Source organism: Anas platyrhynchos, chromosome 6 (genome assembly GCF_047663525.1).
Source record: "Anas platyrhynchos isolate ZD024472 breed Pekin duck chromosome 6, IASCAAS_PekinDuck_T2T, whole genome shotgun sequence".
Lineage (NCBI taxonomy): Eukaryota > Metazoa > Chordata > Aves > Anseriformes > Anatidae > Anas > Anas platyrhynchos.
This window is the reverse complement of record NC_092592.1, coordinates 12,459,339-12,481,533: the sequence shown is the minus strand read 5'-3', so window position 1 is coordinate 12,481,533 and position 22,195 is coordinate 12,459,339. Positions and strand designations below refer to the sequence as shown.

General features: G+C 38.1%; 1 protein-coding gene across 3 annotated transcripts in view; it reads left to right on the top strand.

Moving 5' to 3' along the window:
* The window catches only part of GRID1 (glutamate ionotropic receptor delta type subunit 1), a 584,921-nt gene that overhangs the window by 23,508 nt on the left and 539,218 nt on the right, over positions 1-22,195 (top strand). Inside the window, exon 1 of one of the 3 annotated variants that reach the window (XM_038181268.2) lies at positions 2,922-3,057. The exons of the other annotated variants lie outside the window; for them this stretch is intronic. The gene's annotated coding sequence lies outside the window, so the exon portion shown is untranslated. Of the gene's footprint in view, positions 1-2,921; positions 3,058-22,195 lie in introns of those variants that run through there. 3 annotated transcript variants of the gene reach the window in all.

Here is a 22,195-nt window from a genome sequence, read left to right as displayed (position 1 = left end):
AATTTAAAAAAAATATTTTGTATTTTCAGATTTCAGGAAAGAGTTCCTGCTTTGTATTTCTGGCTTCTACAAGTCATCTGTAAATAAATAAATAAATAAATAAATAAAAATAAATCTGTTGGAGTATTACCCTTCTGTATATATCCGTGACTTTTCCTTCCTAGAGGGTTTGGGCCTGTTCATTTATTTGCACCTTTTCCTTTTTCCCTTCTCCTTCTCCTTCTCCTTTCCTCTGTACTCACTGGTGTTCTAATTTCTCAAAATCTCTTTACAGTCAGGTCTTTATCCATTTGCTTTACCCCTCCAGTGATGAGATCAATCACTAAGCTGACTCTGCTCAAGAAAGACAAACAAGGTACAGTTAAGAATTCCTACTTTCAAGTAGATGTAAACAAACAAACAAAAATTTAGAGAGCCCATCAAAGGTCTTGGAGTGCTTTGCTTTCTTCCAGAGAGGAATGTGGCTTGAAAAATTACATGTACTTCACTATTTCTACTCTGCAGGCCATGTGTGGGATATAGGGGAAATCTGAGAAATGCTGAATGTATTCATAGCTCTCTGTGCACACAAAATCTGCAATCAAATTGGTTATCATCATGCCATCAGGTTTTCTTTTATGGTCATGGCTGGCTCAAATGTATAGTAAATGCTAGCATTGCAGCTGACTTCTCAGTCACAAAAATACCGCTGTCCTTGCATCTAACTATTCTCACATAATTCAGGCTCCCTCCTCCCAGGACTCAATTTCAGTGTTACTGAAATGGTGATAAAACCTGAGCACTGACAGCACAAACAACTGACATTCTTAAAGGTAAACATGAAGACTTATCACTTGGCTGCTGCTGCTGCAGATTTTGATAGGGAGATGAGTGCTGGTGGGTAGTGCCTATTCCAGATGAGAGGTTGCAACAGAGGTGGGAAGAAAAGTATCTGTACTTGATAAAGAAGCAGTACTTAATAGATCTGACTTGTATATCTTTGAGGACGTTACCTCTCAATCAAGTTGTTGCATTTAAATACATTTTCAAATTGCCAAACAAAAAGTAGAGGTACTTTTCATTTTCATCTTATATTAGTATGGATATTTTTACCTACTGGGCAGAAATGCTTTCAATTTGATGAGACTGGGATGGTCAGGAATTCTAAATGATACTGCATGATGAGCTTATCATGTTGCTCTCTTCCAGTTGTTTTTGTCTGCTTAGTAGGTCCCAGATGCTAAAACCTGAGTGTCTGAGTGCAAGTTACCGTGCTTTATAATGAGGTTGGCCTATCCGTTGCTTCTTGACTTTTTTATTCATAGTTTCTATAGCCTTAGAGAATATCTAATATTGATGATCAGATCTGAGGCATACTGGCAGAGCTGTGATATTAGGCGTTTCTTGTACTTATGACTATACCATTTTTTAGCTTGTACAGACATTGTTTGTGCTCTCCAAAGAGCTAATTATCTCAAGTGCAAATTCACTCCTGTGCAATTCTGCTTCTAGCTTCACGTTTAACCAACCGGACATCTCCCTCCACCACGCAATCTGTGCTCAGCTGCTGTTCAATCCTGTTCCTGCTTGTGTTTCAGAGTCATTTGCAACTTTGAGCTGCACCACACCTGTAGTGCACTAGAATTTAAAAATCAGCATTCTCTACTTCTCTAGCTTGCCTGGTGGCTGATCTGACAGGCAATACTATTTACTATTATTTAATACTGTTATGGGGTGGACTGACTTGTGTATAAGAATTATTTAATACTGTTATGGGGTGGACTGACTTGTGTATAAGAAATTGAGAGCATCTGTCAGCCCATGGCAAAGCAGAGTTTTAGGATGCAGCAAATCTGGGTTTCAGGTAAACAAAGGAAATATCTTAATTCGGGGTCTGATACAGAATGGAGGTGAAAAATCTAACTTCTTTTCACTATTCCCTAGAGGTCAACATCCTAAAAACTCCAAATGGTCTGAATTGATGCCCACCTCCTGTGTGGTCACACTAGGGTCGTGTGCCAACCCATGAATTGATATGCAAGGTTATCTAAGAATTTTTGTTTGTGTGTTTGTTTTGCTTATCACTGAGAATACCCTTGGTCTTTAACCTATGAGGGGAAAAAAAAAAAAAAAAAAAAAAAAAAAAGAGTAGGGTGACAGCAAACCAACACAGAGAAGCAAATAACCCCTGCCTGGTATGTTGGAAGTTCATAAGCTAATTAGCTGATAAGGTTTCAATTTCTTACTGACACAGGGTTAAATATCCTGCTCAGTGACAGGTGACAGAGAAAGGAGATCACAACTGTCTTCTAATAGAGCTGCCCCTCCCTTGGGGACTTGCAATTGGTAACTCCATCAAAGATGGTAGTTCAGGCCTGCACAGTGTCTTCTTGATTTCACATTATGAAGCTGCTTATCATGCAGACCAAGCAAGGATCAGATGTATAAATGATTGGACATATGTTGCATATCCAGAGCTTAAAAATATCTCTGTGAATCTGGAAAAAGGCAGAGATACTCCATATGAGGGAGGGGAAAGAGTGCTAATTGCATTCACATTCATCACTTCAGGAGCATGAGTTGTTATCTTAGCTATCAACACCTTATCAACAAATTGCATCCCTGTGTAAGAACCCAAATCTACCTGTTGCCTTGCTTCCTGAAGCATTTCTACAGCTCCTCCCTGAAGCAAGGTTTCTTTCTTGATTTGCTGCTTGTTTGTGTGAAAAAGCTAAGGGCAAATATAACATTAAACCTAGTTCCTCCTCTTTAATAAAATACCAACTTTTCTGACAAGGGCAGTAGCCTCGGTAGCATAGATTGTATCCTAGGCTTGCTTCGCCATTGCTTGAGATAGCGTTTGATGCTAGGATGTGTTCCATGGGCAATCTCTTACAGCAGAGCTGCTATATCTGAGCCACGTAGGAGTGGCCCAAAGCCTTCCAACTCTTTTTGAAATATCTCAGTGTTGTCTTTGTTGTGAGTGGCTTCTGCTGCTGTTAATTAACGTGGGCTGAGCCTGATTGTTTGCCAAGTTGAGACAGCAGTGTGAACAACTCTTGCTGCAGGAGTTAATAGGTAATACACTTTCATTTTATTGCCTCTCTTTGAGGAGAAAGGGACTCTTGACCTGTTTCTTTAAGAAAAGATATAGTTTGCTAAGCTTGAAATTTAGTAGGCCTATTTCATGTTTAGCTTTAACGTATGCTGACTTCTGCAATAGAATACCCTTGTTCTTTTGAGGAAGGCTTTATCCTTTAAAGAAAGTCCAGAATTGTGCAAAACTTTAAGTGGCTTTCAGTTTCAGTTCTGTTAATCATAATGCAGGGGGATGGACAGAACACGGAGAACTGGGATTGCTGTCCCAGGCTGAAAATCCAAAGCAGGATTTCTTAAATTGTTCTGGGAAAATCTGTAATGGTTCCCCATCTTGGAATGGGATCCAGTACATGTAGGAACTTTGTGTGTATTTGGTTAAATGCTTAAGAAGCTAATTTAGCTTAATAAGGATGTTTTGAGGTAATAGCTGGCCAAATGGTATCTACAATATCGCAGCATTCATTTTCTTTCTCAGTCTGTTTGTTGTGTGTGCTACAATAAAAAAGCAGTGTGCTATATCAGTCTGAAATGACCTTTTCACTGAATGGATTACAAAATGCAAAAGAATGAACGTGTTGTCAGATTCAGCCCTTTTGAATGTTCTTTATGACAGTCTTCAGTTCTTAATTATGTTACATTAATTGTATATTTTTTGTTTAAAAGAATTACTCTTTCACGTTCAGAGTGTGGCAACAGAACAAATAATGAGAAAAGTACAATCTTTTTATCATATTCAGTTCTCTCATGGTGTATTTGTGTGCCTATCTGTACAAGCTTAATAATGCTTTAACCTAGTTTTTTGTATTTGCTATGAAATAAGGCTCATGACAGTAACCTCTAGTTTAAATCTCAGGAGGAGGGGAGCACACACCTTGAAAATACTGCTTTAGGTAGCCACATGCTAGATTCTCTGGAATTATACAGACAAACCCTGAATATCTCTTCCTGGTGTGAATAACTATTTCAGCAAATTTGAATATGATTAGAATAATTCCCAAGTTGTGTTGTCGCATCATGAGCATAGTTGATAAGGAATCTGAATGTGGTAGGTGGAAGAGACCTGGAATACAAGTTCAGTTCTAAATTCTTTAGCAATGTGTATTTCTTTACCTCAGAAGCAAGAGGTCTAGTTTTGAACTTCAGAAATAGAGTGCATGAGGACCCTGAGGAAAGCAAAAATGTATCACCTTCATAGCTGGCAGATCTGCTTTTGTGAGAAATGATAAATACAGACGTTAGTTTTGCAGTGTGAGTATCAGGAGCAAACGTCTGCTGTAGAGCAAGTAAGATTCCCCCTGGCTCTTTGCATGATCAAGGGGTCTGTTATCAGTGAGGCCCCATTGCTAAAGGAGTGTCTGGAGAAGGGTATGGACAGTAATGAACTGCAGAGAGCCACATCTACTAATAATCAGTTACAATGAAGGAATAAAGCTTAATTTTTGAGGTTGAATTTGCAGAGCAACAGCTAAATAAAAAAACAAAGACATTTCTTATAAATAACACAAACTTGGTTGGTAAAACAGAGAGACAGAGTAAATGTGTAATCTTGCAATGTTTTAGTGAGTCACTTTTTGGAACAGAACACCACTTTGTGTTTGCTTTTGACATTTATTTGTCTCTGAGGGATGCTGCGAAAATTGAGAGAATAAGATTAAAAAAAAAATAAAAATTCCCAGAGCTATCAGATGAGGCAATTGTATAAGACTGCAGAAACAAGAACATAAATTGACCTCCAGGTGTTCAAAAGCAGTAGTCAAAGCTGTTTTTACTTAAGCAGTGGAATTTATTAAAGTTAACTCTGGTATAGTTTTGTCACAGATCAATTTTGTCAGAGTGGTAACGTGACAGACTGTTGAAAAACAGGTGCCAACAGAATGCAGCTCATTCTGAGCCTCATTTTCCTGCCACAGGATGGTTGAATTTGTATCCTAGGTGAATAATAATATACTGAAATCTCTGAAATTAATAAAATAGCTCCTAAGAGTATAAAGCTTCTTCAGTCTCCATGTATAGTATAGGGATATACTCAGCAGTTGCTCTTCATGTGGACACTTATGTCCATATTATTTTTTGCCTCTGTTCCTGAATGTGGATGGTGATGATGATGATGAGACCCTGCTGACTTAAGTTTTCAAATGAAACCCAAGGAAGCCACAAATATCTAAATATTCTGTTGACTTTTTCTTTTTCTTGTCAAAGTCTCACTTAAAAAGTGCATCACTGAAATAAAAAACTTGGGACAAATTAGAAAAATTCATATTTTCATTAATTCTTCCCCCTTCATTCCTGTTCCCATCCTTAAAAAGATCTGTTATTTAGTAATAGTCTTTTGATCCTGGGTATCAGTGAACATAAAGTAGTGCCTGGAAAATAGCTCTTTAAACTTACAGTGTGCAAGGGATAGCCAGAAGGATAGTGTCCTGAGTGCTGGTACAGACCTACTCTCTGGAGGTTAATTGAATAAATGCCTTAATTTTCTTTTATTTTTTAATGAGTTTGGGATAATTTCTAATCAGACTTTAAAGTGTGCAATAATGGAAAAGCTAACTAGATTTTCTTTCTAACCCCCTCCTGTATCCTTGAGGGAGGAAAGAACTTTTCCTTATTTCAGAAGCTACTAAAAACACTCATTCAGGATTTGTGCCTGCAGACTCTGGGAATTACATAGGAATTACTAAATTTTCATTCTCTAAATAGCCAGTTGAGAGTCATTTTCTCAGCTCCTGAGCACAGGCTGAAACAGAGAACAGATTGGACAGATGTTATGAAGTGCTTTGTGTAGATATTCTCAATTCTGAGGCCCAAAGCACTGATGGAAAAGTCTGACAAGAGATGCACTGTCCAGAAACTAGTGTTATACACAGGCGAAACACCATTTAAGATAGCTAAAGAGGCCCCAGAATTACCTGAGTTTGATGTTTTTCTGGATCAGAGAATGAGAATCGCACTAGATTATTTGAATGTTTTTCTGTTTGAATTATGTGGGATTGAGGTATGGGACAGGATCAAAAGAAAAATCAACTGCATTTTTGCTTATAATGTGAAGATTAAGTATTTCATCTCCTGACTCTGAAGAGAAGTCTGATGAGATAACTGGTAGCACAGCAAAAGCCCATCAGAGTTCTGCATATTTACATTAGAGGATCTGGAGGTACCTAGGCTGTCACATTTGAAATTCTCTGTTGTTATTGCCCCCCTTCCCTCCCCCCCCCCAAGCTGGAACAATTCTCTTCTGGATTCCTCTTTTAGTTGGGACATGAGTTTTCAAAATTAAAACAAAAATTTACATTCACTGTAAATTAAACTCAGCTTTTTTTTTTTTTTTTTTTTTTTTTTTTTTTTTTTTTATTGTTTAAATAATTCTGGATCTTCGGTATGGTTTCATTGCAAGTTCAGAAGTCTTTGCTCTGAAATTTGTTTTCTTTCCTCTATAGCCTAATGTATCCTGTACCTCAGTTCAGGTTAGCTCCTTGCCTGTTATAAGCAGCATAGTTTCCCTGGTTGTGAGACTGACCAGAGAGCAAGTGAATATGATGGCTGTAAGGAGGTTTCTCCACCACTGCATGAAGGATGGAGGCTTTTGGTGGTTTGTGATCACAGTAGTGCTCCCACAGTATTGCTCAGGTCTTCAGCTCAGGTTCATCACTGTATGATCACTCTCTCAGGGATTACTGAAGCACTGGCAATTGCTGGTGAGTTCCCTTTAATTAAGACTAATTGTCCACTGTGCAGGAGGGCATACCAGATTTTGAGATCTGATCTCCTACCACAGTAATTCCAATTTCTACTTTCATCTGGGATGTTTCAGTGCAAAACCAAAAGACAGATGAGAGAACTTAAGTATTTTTGCAGAGGTCAAGTAGAGTTAAATGGTCTGTCACCATGCAGAAAATTCCTAGATAGATGAGCAACTGTGTCCCAGTTAGCATGAAGTAATTCTGCATCTCCTGTGAGCTTCTAGACATCTTCACCTTCATTCTCCACTTTTGGGTTTGCAGAGGGTTGAGAATGAAGAGTTTGCTTGGTATCATTGCTTTGTTTTTGCTTTTTTTTTCCCACCTCCTTACATTCCTAAACTCTTCTTGAAAGCATACCCTGAAAAAATGAAAGTTAAAGTAGCCCCTTGATCTTTTGCTGGTATGAGCACAGAAGTGTCTGGATAATTTTTCATGTGTGTGCGTGGGATTCCTTTTTGCCCCAAACAAGGATAAAATGAAAGTTTATAATTAAACTTTTCTGTTTTGCTGAATGACAATTCAGTTTTTGCACTCACTGTCTGGTTAGCTAAGACCTTAGGAAATGATGCCATTCTCATTAATGGATTGTTTGTTTTGAATAGTTCTGAAAAGCACTCCGACATTGTTGGATAGAAAGGTTCTGCGTGGTGGTACATCTTGTGTGAAATACTTGACATTTTAAAATTTGGTTGGGAAGGTAAATGAATTTAAATGTTAATTTGTTACAATGAGTTTCTGTGATGAAATATTCAAAAGGTCTTCTGCTCACATTTTCAGGTCAGGAGAGAGTTTGACTTTTGCAAGCCCAAATAAAAGGGATTATTACATAATGCATTAATGGTATATAACTTCAAAGGGAACTTCCTGGGGCAAAGATTGAGTCTGTCCTTGCCTAACTTCTCTACTGGAGGGGGTTGGAGATGAGGGAACGGGCACAGTGGGTTGCTTGAGGGATTAGTGAAATAGTACAGAGACTTTCACTTCCATAGTAGATCATCGTCTTGAATCCAGCAGAATTCATTACCACCGACCAGCTGTTAGGGGTCTTTTGCTGATTGCTAGCCCTCTTTACCAAGAGGCTGATGACACTGCAGCCAACATTAACCTGAGCTTTTGAGACAGAAGTCAGTGTTATAAAGCTTCTTGATCTGAGGACCTAGTGAGTTAATTATGTAATCTGTGGAGAGAAATCTCTTGCAGGGTCATGGGTTTGAAGAGGCTGTTGAATTTCAGCAGGTGTGTAACACAATCCCTGCAATAAACAGGCTCTATTTTAGAACAAGTTAGGTGGGTCTTTACCCCCTCTGCTGCTGCTGGAAGGTTGCCCCAGGTTTCTGCAATGGCCTCTGCCTCTCCAGACTGCCCTGGGTCGACTTTCCTGTTCTAGACATAGCAGCACCTTGTCCTGAGGGATTTTCCCTGAGCATCATGGATGTCAACGTGGAGCATGGCAGACCTGGGATGCATGCAGGGCAGTTAGCTATGTTGTGCTTGAACAGAGAAGTCCAGAGTCTGTAGCAAATTCTGTGGTCACTGACAATTCACCCTGTGTATATAAAGATAATTTACACGTGGTTTCAAATATGTGGGGTTCTTTTACTTTAGGAAAGGTGGGAAAAAAGAAACACTTTTTTTTTTTTTTTTTTTTTTTTAATTTAAATGCAGTGGTACCTCTGCCTACGAAAAGTGTGACCAAGTAATTAGTTTTGAGTTGTTTGACCTATGTTTAAAAATTAGAATCTGGACATGTCAAAAAAAAAAAAAAAAGCAACTAAAAAAAGCTTTTAAAAAATGGAATCCAATCAAGAAACTGTTTGATGAATCTTAAATTTTATTTTTCTGCTTTGACAGCTATTGTGTCAGTGATCATTCCAACTCTGTTTAAAAGAAATTCTGTTCTAAAGAATAGTTGTAAGATAGCTTCATGTTTCCCAGGGACTGGGAATCATGCATGTAATTTTTCAAATTAATGACAAGACTTGGATTGAGTGTGTACTTTTAGAACAAAACTGTCTTGTTAAAAAGCACTGTGTTTAGACAGCTCACAGCAAAAGGAGATTAAATTGCTGGATTGGACTTTTATATGGCTTGATTGATGAGAAAACTATGCTGCAGTATTCATTATTTATCAAATATCACTTGGTCAGTGGCACTAACAAAAACAAATATGTATTGGATGCATGATTAAAACATGGTATTGCAGAAATGTGCAAGTAGTTTCAGTGAAGTATTCCTAGACCTCTGCAGGGGCAAAAGCTAAGAAATGCTGAAACAATAATGTGAGGTACTGCTCAATGTAACCAGGGAGACATCAGGCACAGTCTTCTTCATAGAAAAGGACTGCTTTTTTTTTTTTTTTTTTTTGCTATCTCTTACTGAAAGGCATTGCAGGAATAACCTGCAAGTGTTTTTATAAACAGCTGCTTTCTCTAATTGCCTTTTCTTCTCTCTGCACCCCTTTTGAAAACAGACAACCCCAGCTCTTGAAGGATGCCTTTTTATTGTCACTCTTCAGATGTAACCACCATTGCAATGAGTTATACCTGCACATTACAAATGATGTTTGCCTAGCTGCAGCACTTTTATCCACAAGAGGGGATTGCAAGCTTATCTATATGACTGTCTGGTTTAGGTATCATATATATTGTTTTGATTAGTACACTACTGAGGATTATTTTATCAGGATGAGAGAAAACCTGCAAGAGGGATTCTTACAGTGTTACCCATTTAGAAAAAAACTGTTGCCATGTGGTGAAAAGTACGTTGTAGACTTATTTAATATACATTCTCTTCTTCCTGTCTGGAGAAGTGAATTTAAAAATGTTGGTTTTTCAGGATTTGTACATGTGTGCACACAGTAACAGACATGGGGAAGCAATTTCCTCTGTAAGAGCATATATGTTGCGTAACAAACAGGAATTGCTTGTTTGTTTGTAGGGATCCTGGTGTATGTGTGTTAATACACTTATCTAAATGTGGTGTTTGTGCAAATCAGTCTTGTATTACATGTGTATTAATGTGATGAATATTAAAGATTCTCTAGCAAATATCCTCTAGGTAGTCTATATGGAAACTCAGCTATGATCTGTGAGATGTTATCTTGGCTAGTTTACATAATTCCCCAGTGAATCAGTTTGAACTCCATTCCTTTATTGGATTATTATTATTTTTGGAAGGTAATTCTCAATACATTTGTATTCATGAGGCAATGAACGGTAATTTAACACCTGCTATCTAGTCTCTGTCAGCAAATGGCCTTCTCCTACTGGGATTTACAGTTACTTCATATTTTGAAGGCGGAGAATTCAAATCCTGTTTAGTTTGCTGTGCTGTGGGCAGAGCTACAATATCTGTTGTCTTTTGAACCACCTTTTAGTCTGGTTTTAAAGTAACAGTGCTGCTTCTAATCCAAAAGAGAAAAGCTAAAATCTGGAGGGGATTAACAATTGTTTGATCCTGTCAAGGTCATTTTCCTCTCTAAAATAGGAAAAAGTAACAGTGGGGGGAGGGAAGGGAAGAGGGAAAATAAGGGAAAATTAACCCCAGTTCAATCTTATTTACTGTGAATATTTTTCTGGGCTTCTTGATTTAGTTCCTGCATTGTGTCCTCCTGTTGATTTTTGAGGAGGAAATATTTATATATAGGTGTGAGTCAAAATTGCCTGTGTGTCCTTATATAACTGAGGTCCAGAGCTGTAATCTGCAGAGGTGAAGACTGGGTATTTGTGTTGGTGTAGTTCTTGCTGGAAGGTCTGACTTAGGCTCCTTTGCATTACTCCTTCCTCTCTATTTCAGATTCCAGTTCTGGTTCCTTCAAAAATTCTAGAGAAAGTGTAAATTAGGAAAGGAGAAAGAGATTTTAAGGGATACTGGCATCTCTCTTGTAACTCACATTGCGTTCCCTTATTTCAAAGGATTGAGGCTGATTTTTAATTTTTTAATTTTTTTATTTTTTTTTTCTCAGTACCAGATCTGTAGAAACAGAATACATGCTACATTTACCCTACTGAAAAAGCCCCATGTTTGGGAGATCATCCATATCTGCAGTGGTTGCTCTAATGTTATCAATAGGAATAAACTAAACTCTACAATGTTGTTTCAAAATGAGAAAACTGCCTTTTGGTATTGTCTTCTCACAACAAAGCTCTGTGTAGAAATGTTCACTCCAGATGGCTGAGAGGACATTAAACTAGATTGAGTATTCTCTTGGTATTTTGGCCCACGTAGTCAACAACCTATTGTTGATCTCTGCCTCTAGCTTAACAGGTTAAGAGTACTCAAAGTTATTATGAATTTTTTATCACTAGAGATGGGCCAGAGTTTTGAGAGAAGGCATACTTCTAAATTAGGGACAAAAGCCTTTTATTTATAACCAAATTGTGAGTGTGACTGGGGAGAATAGCTTCTTCCATGGCAGCCTCACAGAAGCAGGAGGATGAAGCAGCCATAGAGGCTGTACTGAGCAGTGGAGTCAGGACATGCAATATCTGCAGGTCTAGTGGAACAGAATAATTTAAAAGACCTTGTGGAGAGCTGCATCTCAGAGACATCATGCAGCCCGTGAGTACCCTAGCTAGGTTTGCATGCTGGAGTACTGCATCCCTTTTAGCTGTATTCCTTTGGTATGGCAGACTATGTCAGGGAGATAGGGTTACTTCTATTCAGATGAAGGTTGTCACGAACAGAAAGGGTTGGGGGCATCAGTCTATAATACCTATGCAGTGCACTAGGGCATACCCGTAAAACAGATTTTTTGGAAGATATATAAAATGGAGCTCCAGCTCTGCTTTACCTTTCCAGAGGCAAACAGTTTGTAGATGGTTAAGTGGGGCTTTCTGTTACCATCTGTTGAATTTTGCAATTTCTCTTCTCTCTTGCTCTAGCATTTGCAGGTCTCAGTAGCAGAATTGTTGCTTGGAAACTTCATTGTCTTTTTGTATTTATGGGTGGAAAAGGGTGCTCAATTTCTGTAGCTTGATTATCACGACTTTTGTGTAGATCTAATACTTCTTAACTAAGGCCATTTCTGAAGTGACAGGGTAAATTCTGTGGATATACTGCATGATAAACTGTGTTTCATCAAGGCTGGAGCTGTTCTGATGTGAACATTTGTTGGTATCATAATCAAGGCAAAAAATAAGTTGCGTTAAAATGATCATATTGTATATGCACTACTATTGATGTACTATTTCTGCTTCCCTCTGTTCCCTGGAGTAGAAAACCACCTATGAGTGTTCAGGTTGCCTTCATCCAACTGTGGGTAAATTTGGTTGTTTTATTTATTTATTTATTTATTTATTTATTTATTTTGTGTGTGTGTGTTTGTTTTCTTAATTTTCTGTTTAAGTTTTAGTTTTGCAGAGTATCCTGCCAATCTATTTTGCGTCTTCTGGAGAAGACAAACTTCAATACCCATTAACTTGTGGTAAAAATGTAGTCTCAACATGTTTCTTTGGTGTTAGAAGTGAACACAAATTTGACTTCATTTTGGTACAGAAAGACTATTTAGAGTTAAGTTTCTCTGAAAGAAATGAGCAAGTGTGGCTCATGGTATCTAAAGTCTTGTTTCAGACTGCTTAAGAAACAAACAATCCCTCCTATTCCTTAAGATTCTTATTCCTAAATAAAAAAAAATCTGATGTCAGGAGGCCTGCTCTATGATAGATTCACAAATAGTATGTTTAATGCTGACAACTGCTTTTTATCTCCGGTATATATTAATTTAAAGGAGTGTGTAAGTATCCAGCTGAGTTCATCCTAAAGGACTCCTATAGACCAAGGAGGATTTGATTCGAGGAAAGTTTAGGAAGCAGTCTTAAAATCAAGAAGCCTGACACCCACCCACCTGTTTTAAAGTTGGTTACTCTGACCTTTGCTCTTATACTTTTGGGATTCAGGTAGAGGAGAGATTCTGAATTGCTTTATAACACTCTTGGTCAAATTCATTTCTATCTTGTTTGAATACGTTCTATCTACAGGGTCCTAATTTCTCCACTCACCCCTGTCCTTCAGGAGCTTACTTGAGGAGCATATTATGAATAGATGTTCACAGCTTAGCAAGGAGCTTGATGGAATGTTTGCTGAGTTTGGTTTCTTTTGGAATATTCATCTTAAGGGTTTGGTTTGAAGGAGAGATTGTGAAATGGTGACTGTCTTTTTTTTTTTTTTTTTTTTTTTTTTCCCCCTCCTAATGTGTTTTGGAGAAGTACAGAGAAGATTGTATGGAGAACATGGAGCAACTGTCTTTGCTAACGACATTTGATCATGATGTGCTTTGAGAGAAAAATAAGAGCTGCAGTTGCCAGCTGCAGTTATGCTCAGAAATCCCAGCATGTGAAGGGTGACTCTACCAGCACACAAAGCTTAAAAGGGCTTTTGTACTTATTGTCATCTGAGTTTAAACATTGGATCCTGTGTTTTGTGCTCAAAAGCCATAGCAAAGAGTTATTTTCACTCAGTTTCCAGGATGTATCACAAGGACTGAAAACTGAGCTAAATGCAATGTTGGCTATGTGAAGTGTTAGATCAATACTTGAAATTAGTGTGTGTAATGACAGCTTTGAAACTGATGTGCATGTGAGCATGATTGAAAATTGCATTGAGAATCTCTGAAGAGTAGCTTGGGGATTCGTTTTATTTAAAATGGAAGGAAAACAGTATCTATACAACTCTATGTGCTAGGCTTTATAGTAAGTGTTACGAGTGAAGGCTTCAAAGGTTATTTAAGTGCTTTCTTGGTATTCATCATCCTCAAGAGTAGTATTAAAATCTCTGTACTAGGGTACAGAGCTTTTTTCCATTAGGATAGGGTGGGATAGTAGCCTTTGCAGTTTGGCTAATACTTGCATACTTTTTTCTTTCCATCTGTGGGGGAATTTTCATATGCAATTATATGTATCTGGACTGAATAAACATCTATTAAGTATAACAGAAATGTAGGAATCCTACATTTGGGGCGTAGTCTTCCTTTAAAGGCTGGGCGTGCACTAGCAAGCATCAGCAGCTGATCTGTATTTCCACATCACACCTCTGTGCTTTGACTTTCTTCTGTGGACCGGTATAGGGGTCTGAAGGCATAGGATGGTACCAACGTACTTAATTACCCCTATTATTCTTACCTCTATTATTCCAGTGTAGTCAGAAACATAGGCTGTTTGCAATCCTGAGAAACTGGTTTGTCCATATACTGGGATTATAAAGAGTAAAAGGAGAGATATGTGCTGTTTCAGTACTTTGCCATAAAGGGCCATTCTTGTTTTCTTGCAGAATATAACTGTTGAAAAAGACTTATAGCTCCCCAGTTAGGAACAGCCCCCAGTTAGGGGCTAGGCTATTTTCTTCCATTTGTGGTTTGGATGTTTTCAGCCAAGAAGAGAGCAACCTTCTTTCTCATTTTAAGGATTTGAGGATCTTCAATATTGGACCCACAGGCTCATTTACTGCCATCCAAAGTTATTTATTGTCAGGCAGGAGGCAGCACAACAGTTGTTCCTGCAAGAGGACTCTCAGTAGACTTTGCTCTTAAAATTGACCATCTAGAAAATATTTTGTAAAGAACATTTGTTCCCAAGCACTTCTCTCTATGGAAACTGTTGCTCTAACTTCCCACAGATCATTTAGATATTAATTCCTGTGATTTAGTGTTGCACTTGTAGTCTACAGGTGTGTCTTTATTTTTAAAAACGATGAAGCAATGGGATGAAAGTTGGCTTTGGCATAAGATAAAAATGATAATGACCCACAATTTCTAAAACAGTTAATGCTGGAGGCTTTTAATTCAGTATGGCTTTAACTATACCTGTTGTTTGGATCTGCTTAGCAGTCTGTCTTAATGTCTGAGCATGGAGCTGTGTTGAAACTGGCCTAAATGAGGTTAACTGGAAAGAAGAGAGCTGTTGTCAGCATGAAAGAGAGGTTGCAGAGAGGTGAGTCAGCAGAGGCTTAAAGTAAAACCATGACTTGCTGAGAAGTGTGAGCAGCAAACTGTGAAGATTGTTAATTAAATGCTAGCAGTGAGCAGGTGGGAGAGACACATGTAACAAGACAGGGAGTTATGTAGGGTGTGTTTAAAAAAAATCTTTGAAACAACTGATTTTTTTTTCTTATTTGTTTGTTAAGAAAGTCTTTCCATTCAATCCAGTGTGCTTTTAGGATGATCTGGAGTTCCCTAAATGTGAAGCAGCTCCAGACTCCTGATGGCATAGTATGAAGACTGACAGTGCCAGTGGCCAAGGCAAAAAGGTCATTCATGTAAGTCTGGCTGAAACAGCATAAAAGTGTGCTTGTATCTTTAATGATACTACATCGGGTTCTTGCAAACTTGATGTTCCGGAGAAGTAAGTATTTCCAGCCAGGGCCAAAAGATATCAGACTTCAAATTGCTGTGATGTTAAGGGTTAACAAGGGGCTTTGTACACAGTCTTGGAACGGCTGCACTTCTCTTTATTTTGTCACACAGTACAACACAAAAAGTGAAATCCTTGACCTTTCTTATGAAACCTTAAAAGACCCTGTGGCACTGTACATAGGTGTAGCATGACTGCTCAGTGTGTGGAGGTGGTGCCTGCCACCTGAATCTGGATTGGCTTATTCTATCTGGTGCACTCTTAAAAATACTTTTACAAACTTTCTGGTAGCAGAGAACAGCCAGTTTGTTGTACTTTTCTTTTTGTATAGTGCTAGCACATTCTAGGTAGGAACTCTTACTTTATGTTTTCTGCAGCAGAATCTGTGGCTGACAGCATGATATTGGTATTTTAAAGATGGAACATAGAGAGGCACATACTATATTTGTAATATTTTACTCATCTTTCTTGCTGGCTTTATCTCAGCATCTTTTGAAGGCTAAGCTCTGCCAGCAAGATTCCTTGAGCTTTGAAGAAAACCATACTATTAGAGAACTAACTTTAAGTACACAGTGCAAAAATAACAAGAATCTACCCAGAATCATCTGAGTATTGAAATTAATTGCCCATATAAAATTTATATGGATGTTTCTTTAGGAAGTACTTTTCTTCATTTTGCAAATAGCAACAATGAATATATAACAGGAGATCTGCTGGAACAGGTCCTGCATTTTACCTCTCCCTGCGAAAGCATTTCTTCATTTTGTTCAGGTGATGGAATTCTTTAGGATTTATTTGCTAGTTGCGTCATGTACATTAAAGTTACCACGGAAGATGCCAAAGAAGACCTGCTATGATCATGGATCAAAATATATATATATATATATATATATATATATATATATTTTTTTTTTACCACTCCATTTGGTTCAAGTGCTATTCCTAGGGAGCAGAAGGAAAATCAGTTGCTTTGGAAAAAGGTCTTTCAAAGTATCCTAATCAGACAGAGATAAAGGTCTTTCATGCCTTTGCCAGCTTCTAGGGCAATTTTTTAGGCACAGCATGACTCACAATATTCAACTAAGAAAAGCTGCACTTCTGTGTAGGCTCCAGTTCAGTGTTTTCTTCAGTGAAATATTGTTTGGTAACTTGTGGTTAGAACTGTGAAAATAAAGACCTCTTTAAGGGAAAAGAAGTCTTATCCTGTATCTTAGAAAATGATCTCTCTTCTGAGTAATAGCTACTAAGCATGTATATTCTACCAAGGAACACTACATGAAGAAGTCAGCCTCAGAACTAACCAGGTAATTCAGTTAAACTGATGGAAATAGTTTGAGATTTCTTGGGTCCAGGACACAGCTTGGGCTTCTTGTAGTAGCTGCTACATGTTACTCAGTTTTAGCCTGTAGCTTGTGTTTCCTAAGTCATTTTTCTGTATATTAGAGACAAAATCTGTGTATTTTCTTAGTGTAAGGTAAGCGGAGCTTCCTATAAATTCAGTTTAGGAGCAAGAGTGCTCAGAAGCACACCATAAGGAAACCTCTTTCAGTAAATTTGGTAGAGTACTAAGTATTCCTCCTCCCAGCAAAGTCTTGCTGAGATTATTTGTAAGACAGGGAGCTTTCTTGCATCCATTGACAAGACAAGATCTCTTCAAAGAATGTTATTCCTCTAGTAAAATGAGCATTTTTTAACAGCACCCCCTGGTGACTCTTGTAGCAATGTTTCCTCATTTAATTATAATACTCTGAACCTGTTTCTTTGAGATAGGTAGCATAGCTAATTCCTGGTTATTTCAATTTGTCTGTAGTTTTCTTTCTTGTGTAAGACAGATCATTGATTCATGCTTGTTTGGGTAAGATTATCTTAAATTCTTGCTAGACAAAGATACTTGCTACTGTGAGCTTTTACGGCAATTAAAAACAACATTTAGCTAAAAATACTTAACTCAAGGTAATTACAAATGGTTTGAAGTTGGAGACATCACCTCAACCTTCCCCAAAGGCAGAGATAACTTGTCAACTCTAAGGTAATGTTAATTAGTTTACGTAAAAAGTGAGCTAAATGGCAATTTATTAACTCCAGAGGTTAGATTTTTTTTTCTTCACCATGACTTCACTTGTGGATCAGGCTCTACCTGTTAGTTTTAATTATAATAAACTGTTCACAATAAAGTGGAAGCTGACTTGCTTTGTGCATGCTCCAACGTTAGGCTGCCATCAGATGCTGCTTCTAGTATAGGTAAGGTTCAAATGAAGTATTTCAGGTTCATAAAATAGTTTATTTTTTCAATACTTCATTTCTTATTTTCTTAAATAAGAAATAAATTATTTCAGGCTTTTTTTTTTTTTTTTTTTTTTTTAAATCATCTCCTGCATGGAGTGACTTTATGAGCTTTGAGCTGCAGCTCAAAGACTGCAGCTGGAGCATTAAGCAAGGTGAACCTGGCATGCTGGCTAGGTATGTAGAGTATTTTACTGCAAAGGTCAATAGACACAAAGGAGAAAGCTGAGGTTTCATCAAAATGGTATAGGGACAGCAGCGAATTAAGACTGGGATTTCTTTTCTATTCTTCCTGGTATGCTTCTCTTCTTCTGCTGTAAACATGAAAAGGACATGTGTGACCTGATTTGGCAGGGATGGCCGGGCCCCAGTGGAGTCCCATCACTGGTTGCCTCGAGGAGGGTCTCTGTGAGTGTAAATAAGCCCAGGAGAAGACAGGTCATGGATGTTTCATTTATTCCTAATCAAGCAAAGGAATTGCAGGGAGCTGCATAAGAACTGCAAAACCTGTAGGTATGTTGCAGCAGCAGTTTCCCAAGAGCCTAACTGAAAGAAGCAATACTTCAAACTCCAGTGATTTAAAAGGCTGTAGTTTCCTGTACTTGTTTGGTGGAAGCAACCATCATAACAATGATATGAAAAACGTGACAGAACAGACTGGTGGCTGTTTTAAGGATGGTTTTGAGCTCTGTTGATGGAAACAGGGTAATCAGGATAAACAACCTCTGAGATGTGAAGTTTAATGTTCCCTTAAGATAATCATATGGTAGCCTGCAGTAGAGGATTGATAGTATGTAAGAGAGAAAGCTTCTCTCTCTTTGGAAGGAAGGCTTGCTGTGAGGAAGGTTTACAGGACTGAGAGTTATACTGGAAGAAGAGAAGATTGGAAGAGGTTAAATAAACAGCTCTGTCTGTACTTGCACTTAATTTGAGATGTTTAGGAAATCAACATTAATAATGCAATATACTAATTATGTGGGGCATTTTTCTCCCCACTCCCTTGCAAACATGAATATCAAGATAGGATCTTTTTTATCATCCAGAGGAGAAGGCAGTTGTAGATGGCACTAAAGTTGTTGCTAAATCTTGCAAACTACTTCCTAACTTTCACAAAAAATGATCAGCTTGAATTTCTGCTACCAAGTACAGGGAATTGTTAACTGTGCATGACCAATTTTATGGCCAGCTTTGTGCTTAGTTTTGCTTTCTTATTGATCTTGTCCTATTATTGTGGAAAGGATGAAAGTTAGCATCTAAAATAGGCAAAAAAAAAAAAAAAAAGAGTAAATGTGTCATGGCTGTGCCCTTAACATGGGCACAGGGGGACATGCCTGTCCCTCTAAGAGTCCTGTAAATGAAAAGTACTGGTTAAGTATGCAAAAAGAATCCAGAAATTCTGGGGAGAAACACCCTTGGGCATCATTTTGCTTCCAATTAAATTTATTTGGAATCCCGGTTTGTGTTATAGTACTCCATGTAATACGTAATTCCATGTAATAGGTAAATGTAATATGGAATTCCATGTAAAATTCCGTATCAGTTTTTGAACTAAGTATGTTGATCTGGGAGGTGTTATTGCTGCTACAGTACTTTTACAGACTTTTGATGATAAGTGCTCCTTGCTTACAGTAGAAACAAGAGTGAACATGCAAAGCAGTAGGATAGAGGAACAAATTTTCTTCAGGCATATCTTGAAGTGTGTGGGAATCTCCTCCTTTCTGCTTTCCACAAAAGGATGCAAATTGCTTCCCCTCCCCCAGATTGTATGCTGGGTGAAATTCTGACAACTGAGTTTAAATGTAAAATCCGTGGAATCTCATGCAATTTTCTTCGATGTCAAGTTGATGGTGCTAACTAGAAAGGAATTTCAGAATTTAGGTTGTACAGTGCAATTTGCCAGCAGTATTACTGTGATGCAGCACACATTGCTCTCATATTGCTGTTGTCATGTAACCTTCCACCTAGATACAGCAGGCATTGGTGGAGAATTTTAATCCTTGGGTTTTCTGAAAGAGAGACAATGATTTTTCCAGACAGGGGATGGCACTGTTGCACTGCAGCTCTTCAGCCTTCCAACCAAAATGTCTCTATTTATAAAAAAGGTCTTGGTATTTACGAGGAAGGGAGCCGATGAACCAGATGCATTATTGCAAGATTTTCTTGAAATAGTTCTGCTACAATATCAGATCTGGGTTACTGTGAATTTTATATTTTGATTAAAAACCCCAAAGATAATGTGATAGCATGCACTCTAAATTGCATGTTAACAGTAGACTTAGGTTAAGGCAACTCTATTTATTTTGGATTTGAAATGAAACACCTATGTGAAGCTCTGAGAAATCATTAATAATACAATAAACTCTCAGCACCGTGGCTGTAATCATTTGGATGAGAATTCAACCAGCAAGCACTTAGAGAAACCCCCTTCTACTTTTTTTTTTTTTTTTTTTTTTTTTTTCTTTAAATTCTGGAAACTGCAAACTTCCTTTCTCCAAAGCCTTAAAATGTTGTTGTCTTCTTCAAATTAGCCATGAATTCCTCAGGGAAAGAGGACAGTTCTAAAGGATGCCTAGTCCACGTGGGCAGGCACAGGTGTATGTATGAAAGCAACATTTGACTTGCTTGTCTTGTCTGACCACAGTCATTGAATAGTGGCAGATAGACCAAAATGATTTCATTTGAAAGATGAGCTTTGGTGTGTACGACAGAATAGATCTTGATCAATGCCTTCAACTTGAGCTGGTGCTTGAGTGTAGTCTGAGCCTGTATTTTGAGCACCGGCATCAGTACACGGCAGTGCAGTATCTAACTGATTCAATCATTTGATGATTCTCAGATGGAGTCCCATCTGAGATGTGATGTTAATCACCTCAGTCTTGAGGTGATGAAAGCATAGGTAATGATGAGAAGGTCTGTGTTCAAAATACAGATGGTAAGAAAAGCTGACCAGGCTGTCGCTGTAATACGAAGGCTAAAATTAACTCACTGATTCAGTCCCTTTTCTTGGAGGCGTACAGCTACTTCTGGCTGTTTTCCACCAGTCCACTGTGACTTCTTTAGTTTTACTTGAATGGTGGATGTCTCATTTTCACCTGCATCTGTATTTCAGTAAGGCATGGACAGTTGTCCTGAGCTGCACTGTGCAAGTCTGATGAGGTGAGTCAGGATGCAAAAACCATTGGCATTCATGTGTCCTGCTGAAGCCTCATCACAAACCAGCCACTTTCACTGGTACTGTGAAACCTCTTGTGGAAGAAAGGACCATGTCTGTGACGACCAGCAGAAACATCTGAAGTGAAAAGAATGAAACTACTCTAAATATATAAATAAATAAGAAGTAATGTTAAGTGCCAAGTATGTCTTTGAAAATTTTCCTGTCCTCTGAAAAGGTATGACTGAGTCAACTGAAACAATTTGTGTTTCTTGGTGTGACTCCATGTACTTTATTATTTTTTTTTTTTAAAGGGGAGAGGAAGAAAATACAGATAACTTTTCAGGCCACTTTACTTGGTGCTTAAAAAAAGGTTTCAGCGTGACATTTAGTATTCAAAGAAAATATAAAATATGTACTATGCTTAGTTCTGGGACAATTTTTTTTTTTTAAACTCAACTTGAACTCACCTCTCCCCACCTCCATCCTTCCTGCCATCTGTGGGAAGAACTGAAAGAATGAACAGCTTTACTACTGGAGCTCGATTTCTCACTTGAAGGACAGGCCCTATTGCTGCTTGCTGAGGTGTGTAGGTGACTCAACTCTGAGGCCTTCCTACTCTAAGGAAGTCAATTTATTTTCTGGACAAGATAAATCAGATTAGAGATAACCTGTATGCTTCTGTGACAGTATCAAAGGCAGCCAATCAAGCTAATAATAGCAGCATTATTACAAGGCATCTGATTCTCATCCATCACTAGAAAGAGATAATTAACTAAGAAGTCCTTTGGCTTATTCTAAGCCCATACCTAGATCCCAAGGGTCAAGTGCATGGAAAACATGTACTGTTACATGTACATGGAAAGCAGTTTTACAGTCTGTGTTAGAAAGTTGAAATGTTGGTCAGCTATTTTATGATACTCTGGTGATGACTTCAGGAGTATGCCTCTTTCAAAACTATATTCAACCTGTCTTTGCTGAGTTGCTAATGATCGTTGCTAGGCAGTAGATTGATTATTATCCTTAGAACACCTGTAGAAAGAGATTACAAGGATCTAGTGGAAAAGATGCTGAACCATTTTTTTCCCCCAGCATTCTCCAAATTTTAGTGAACCACCAACACTTAGCTGGAACAGGCTAAGAGCCAGTGGAGTAACCAGGAGCTGGGAGCTGTCTCAGAAGATTGCTCGTCTTCCTTCTGGCCATTGCAGTACCATCACAGTCACATTTGTGAGGTAGCCTGGAAATATCATGAATAGAAATACACTAAAAATGTCCCAGCTTTTGTTTCCTTTGGGGGCTTGCATAGTAAAGGTAGCATTATTTCAAGTGCTGTTTTGTACACTCTACTTTTCATTAGCAAAGTGCATTTTTCACTTTTAAGTTTTACCTGATTGAGCAAAGTGCATTTTTCACTTTTAAGTTTTACCTGATTGTGCTATGCACATTTGTGTGGTAATGTGGTGACTTCTTCGTGAGAAGTAGAAATGGGAAAAGTGAACCTATTAGTGAAGTACTGTTGGAAAATTATTTCACTTAAGAATTTTAGAACATGACATTACCTCAGGGGTTTAAAAAGAAAAGAGCTAAATTTCCTCATT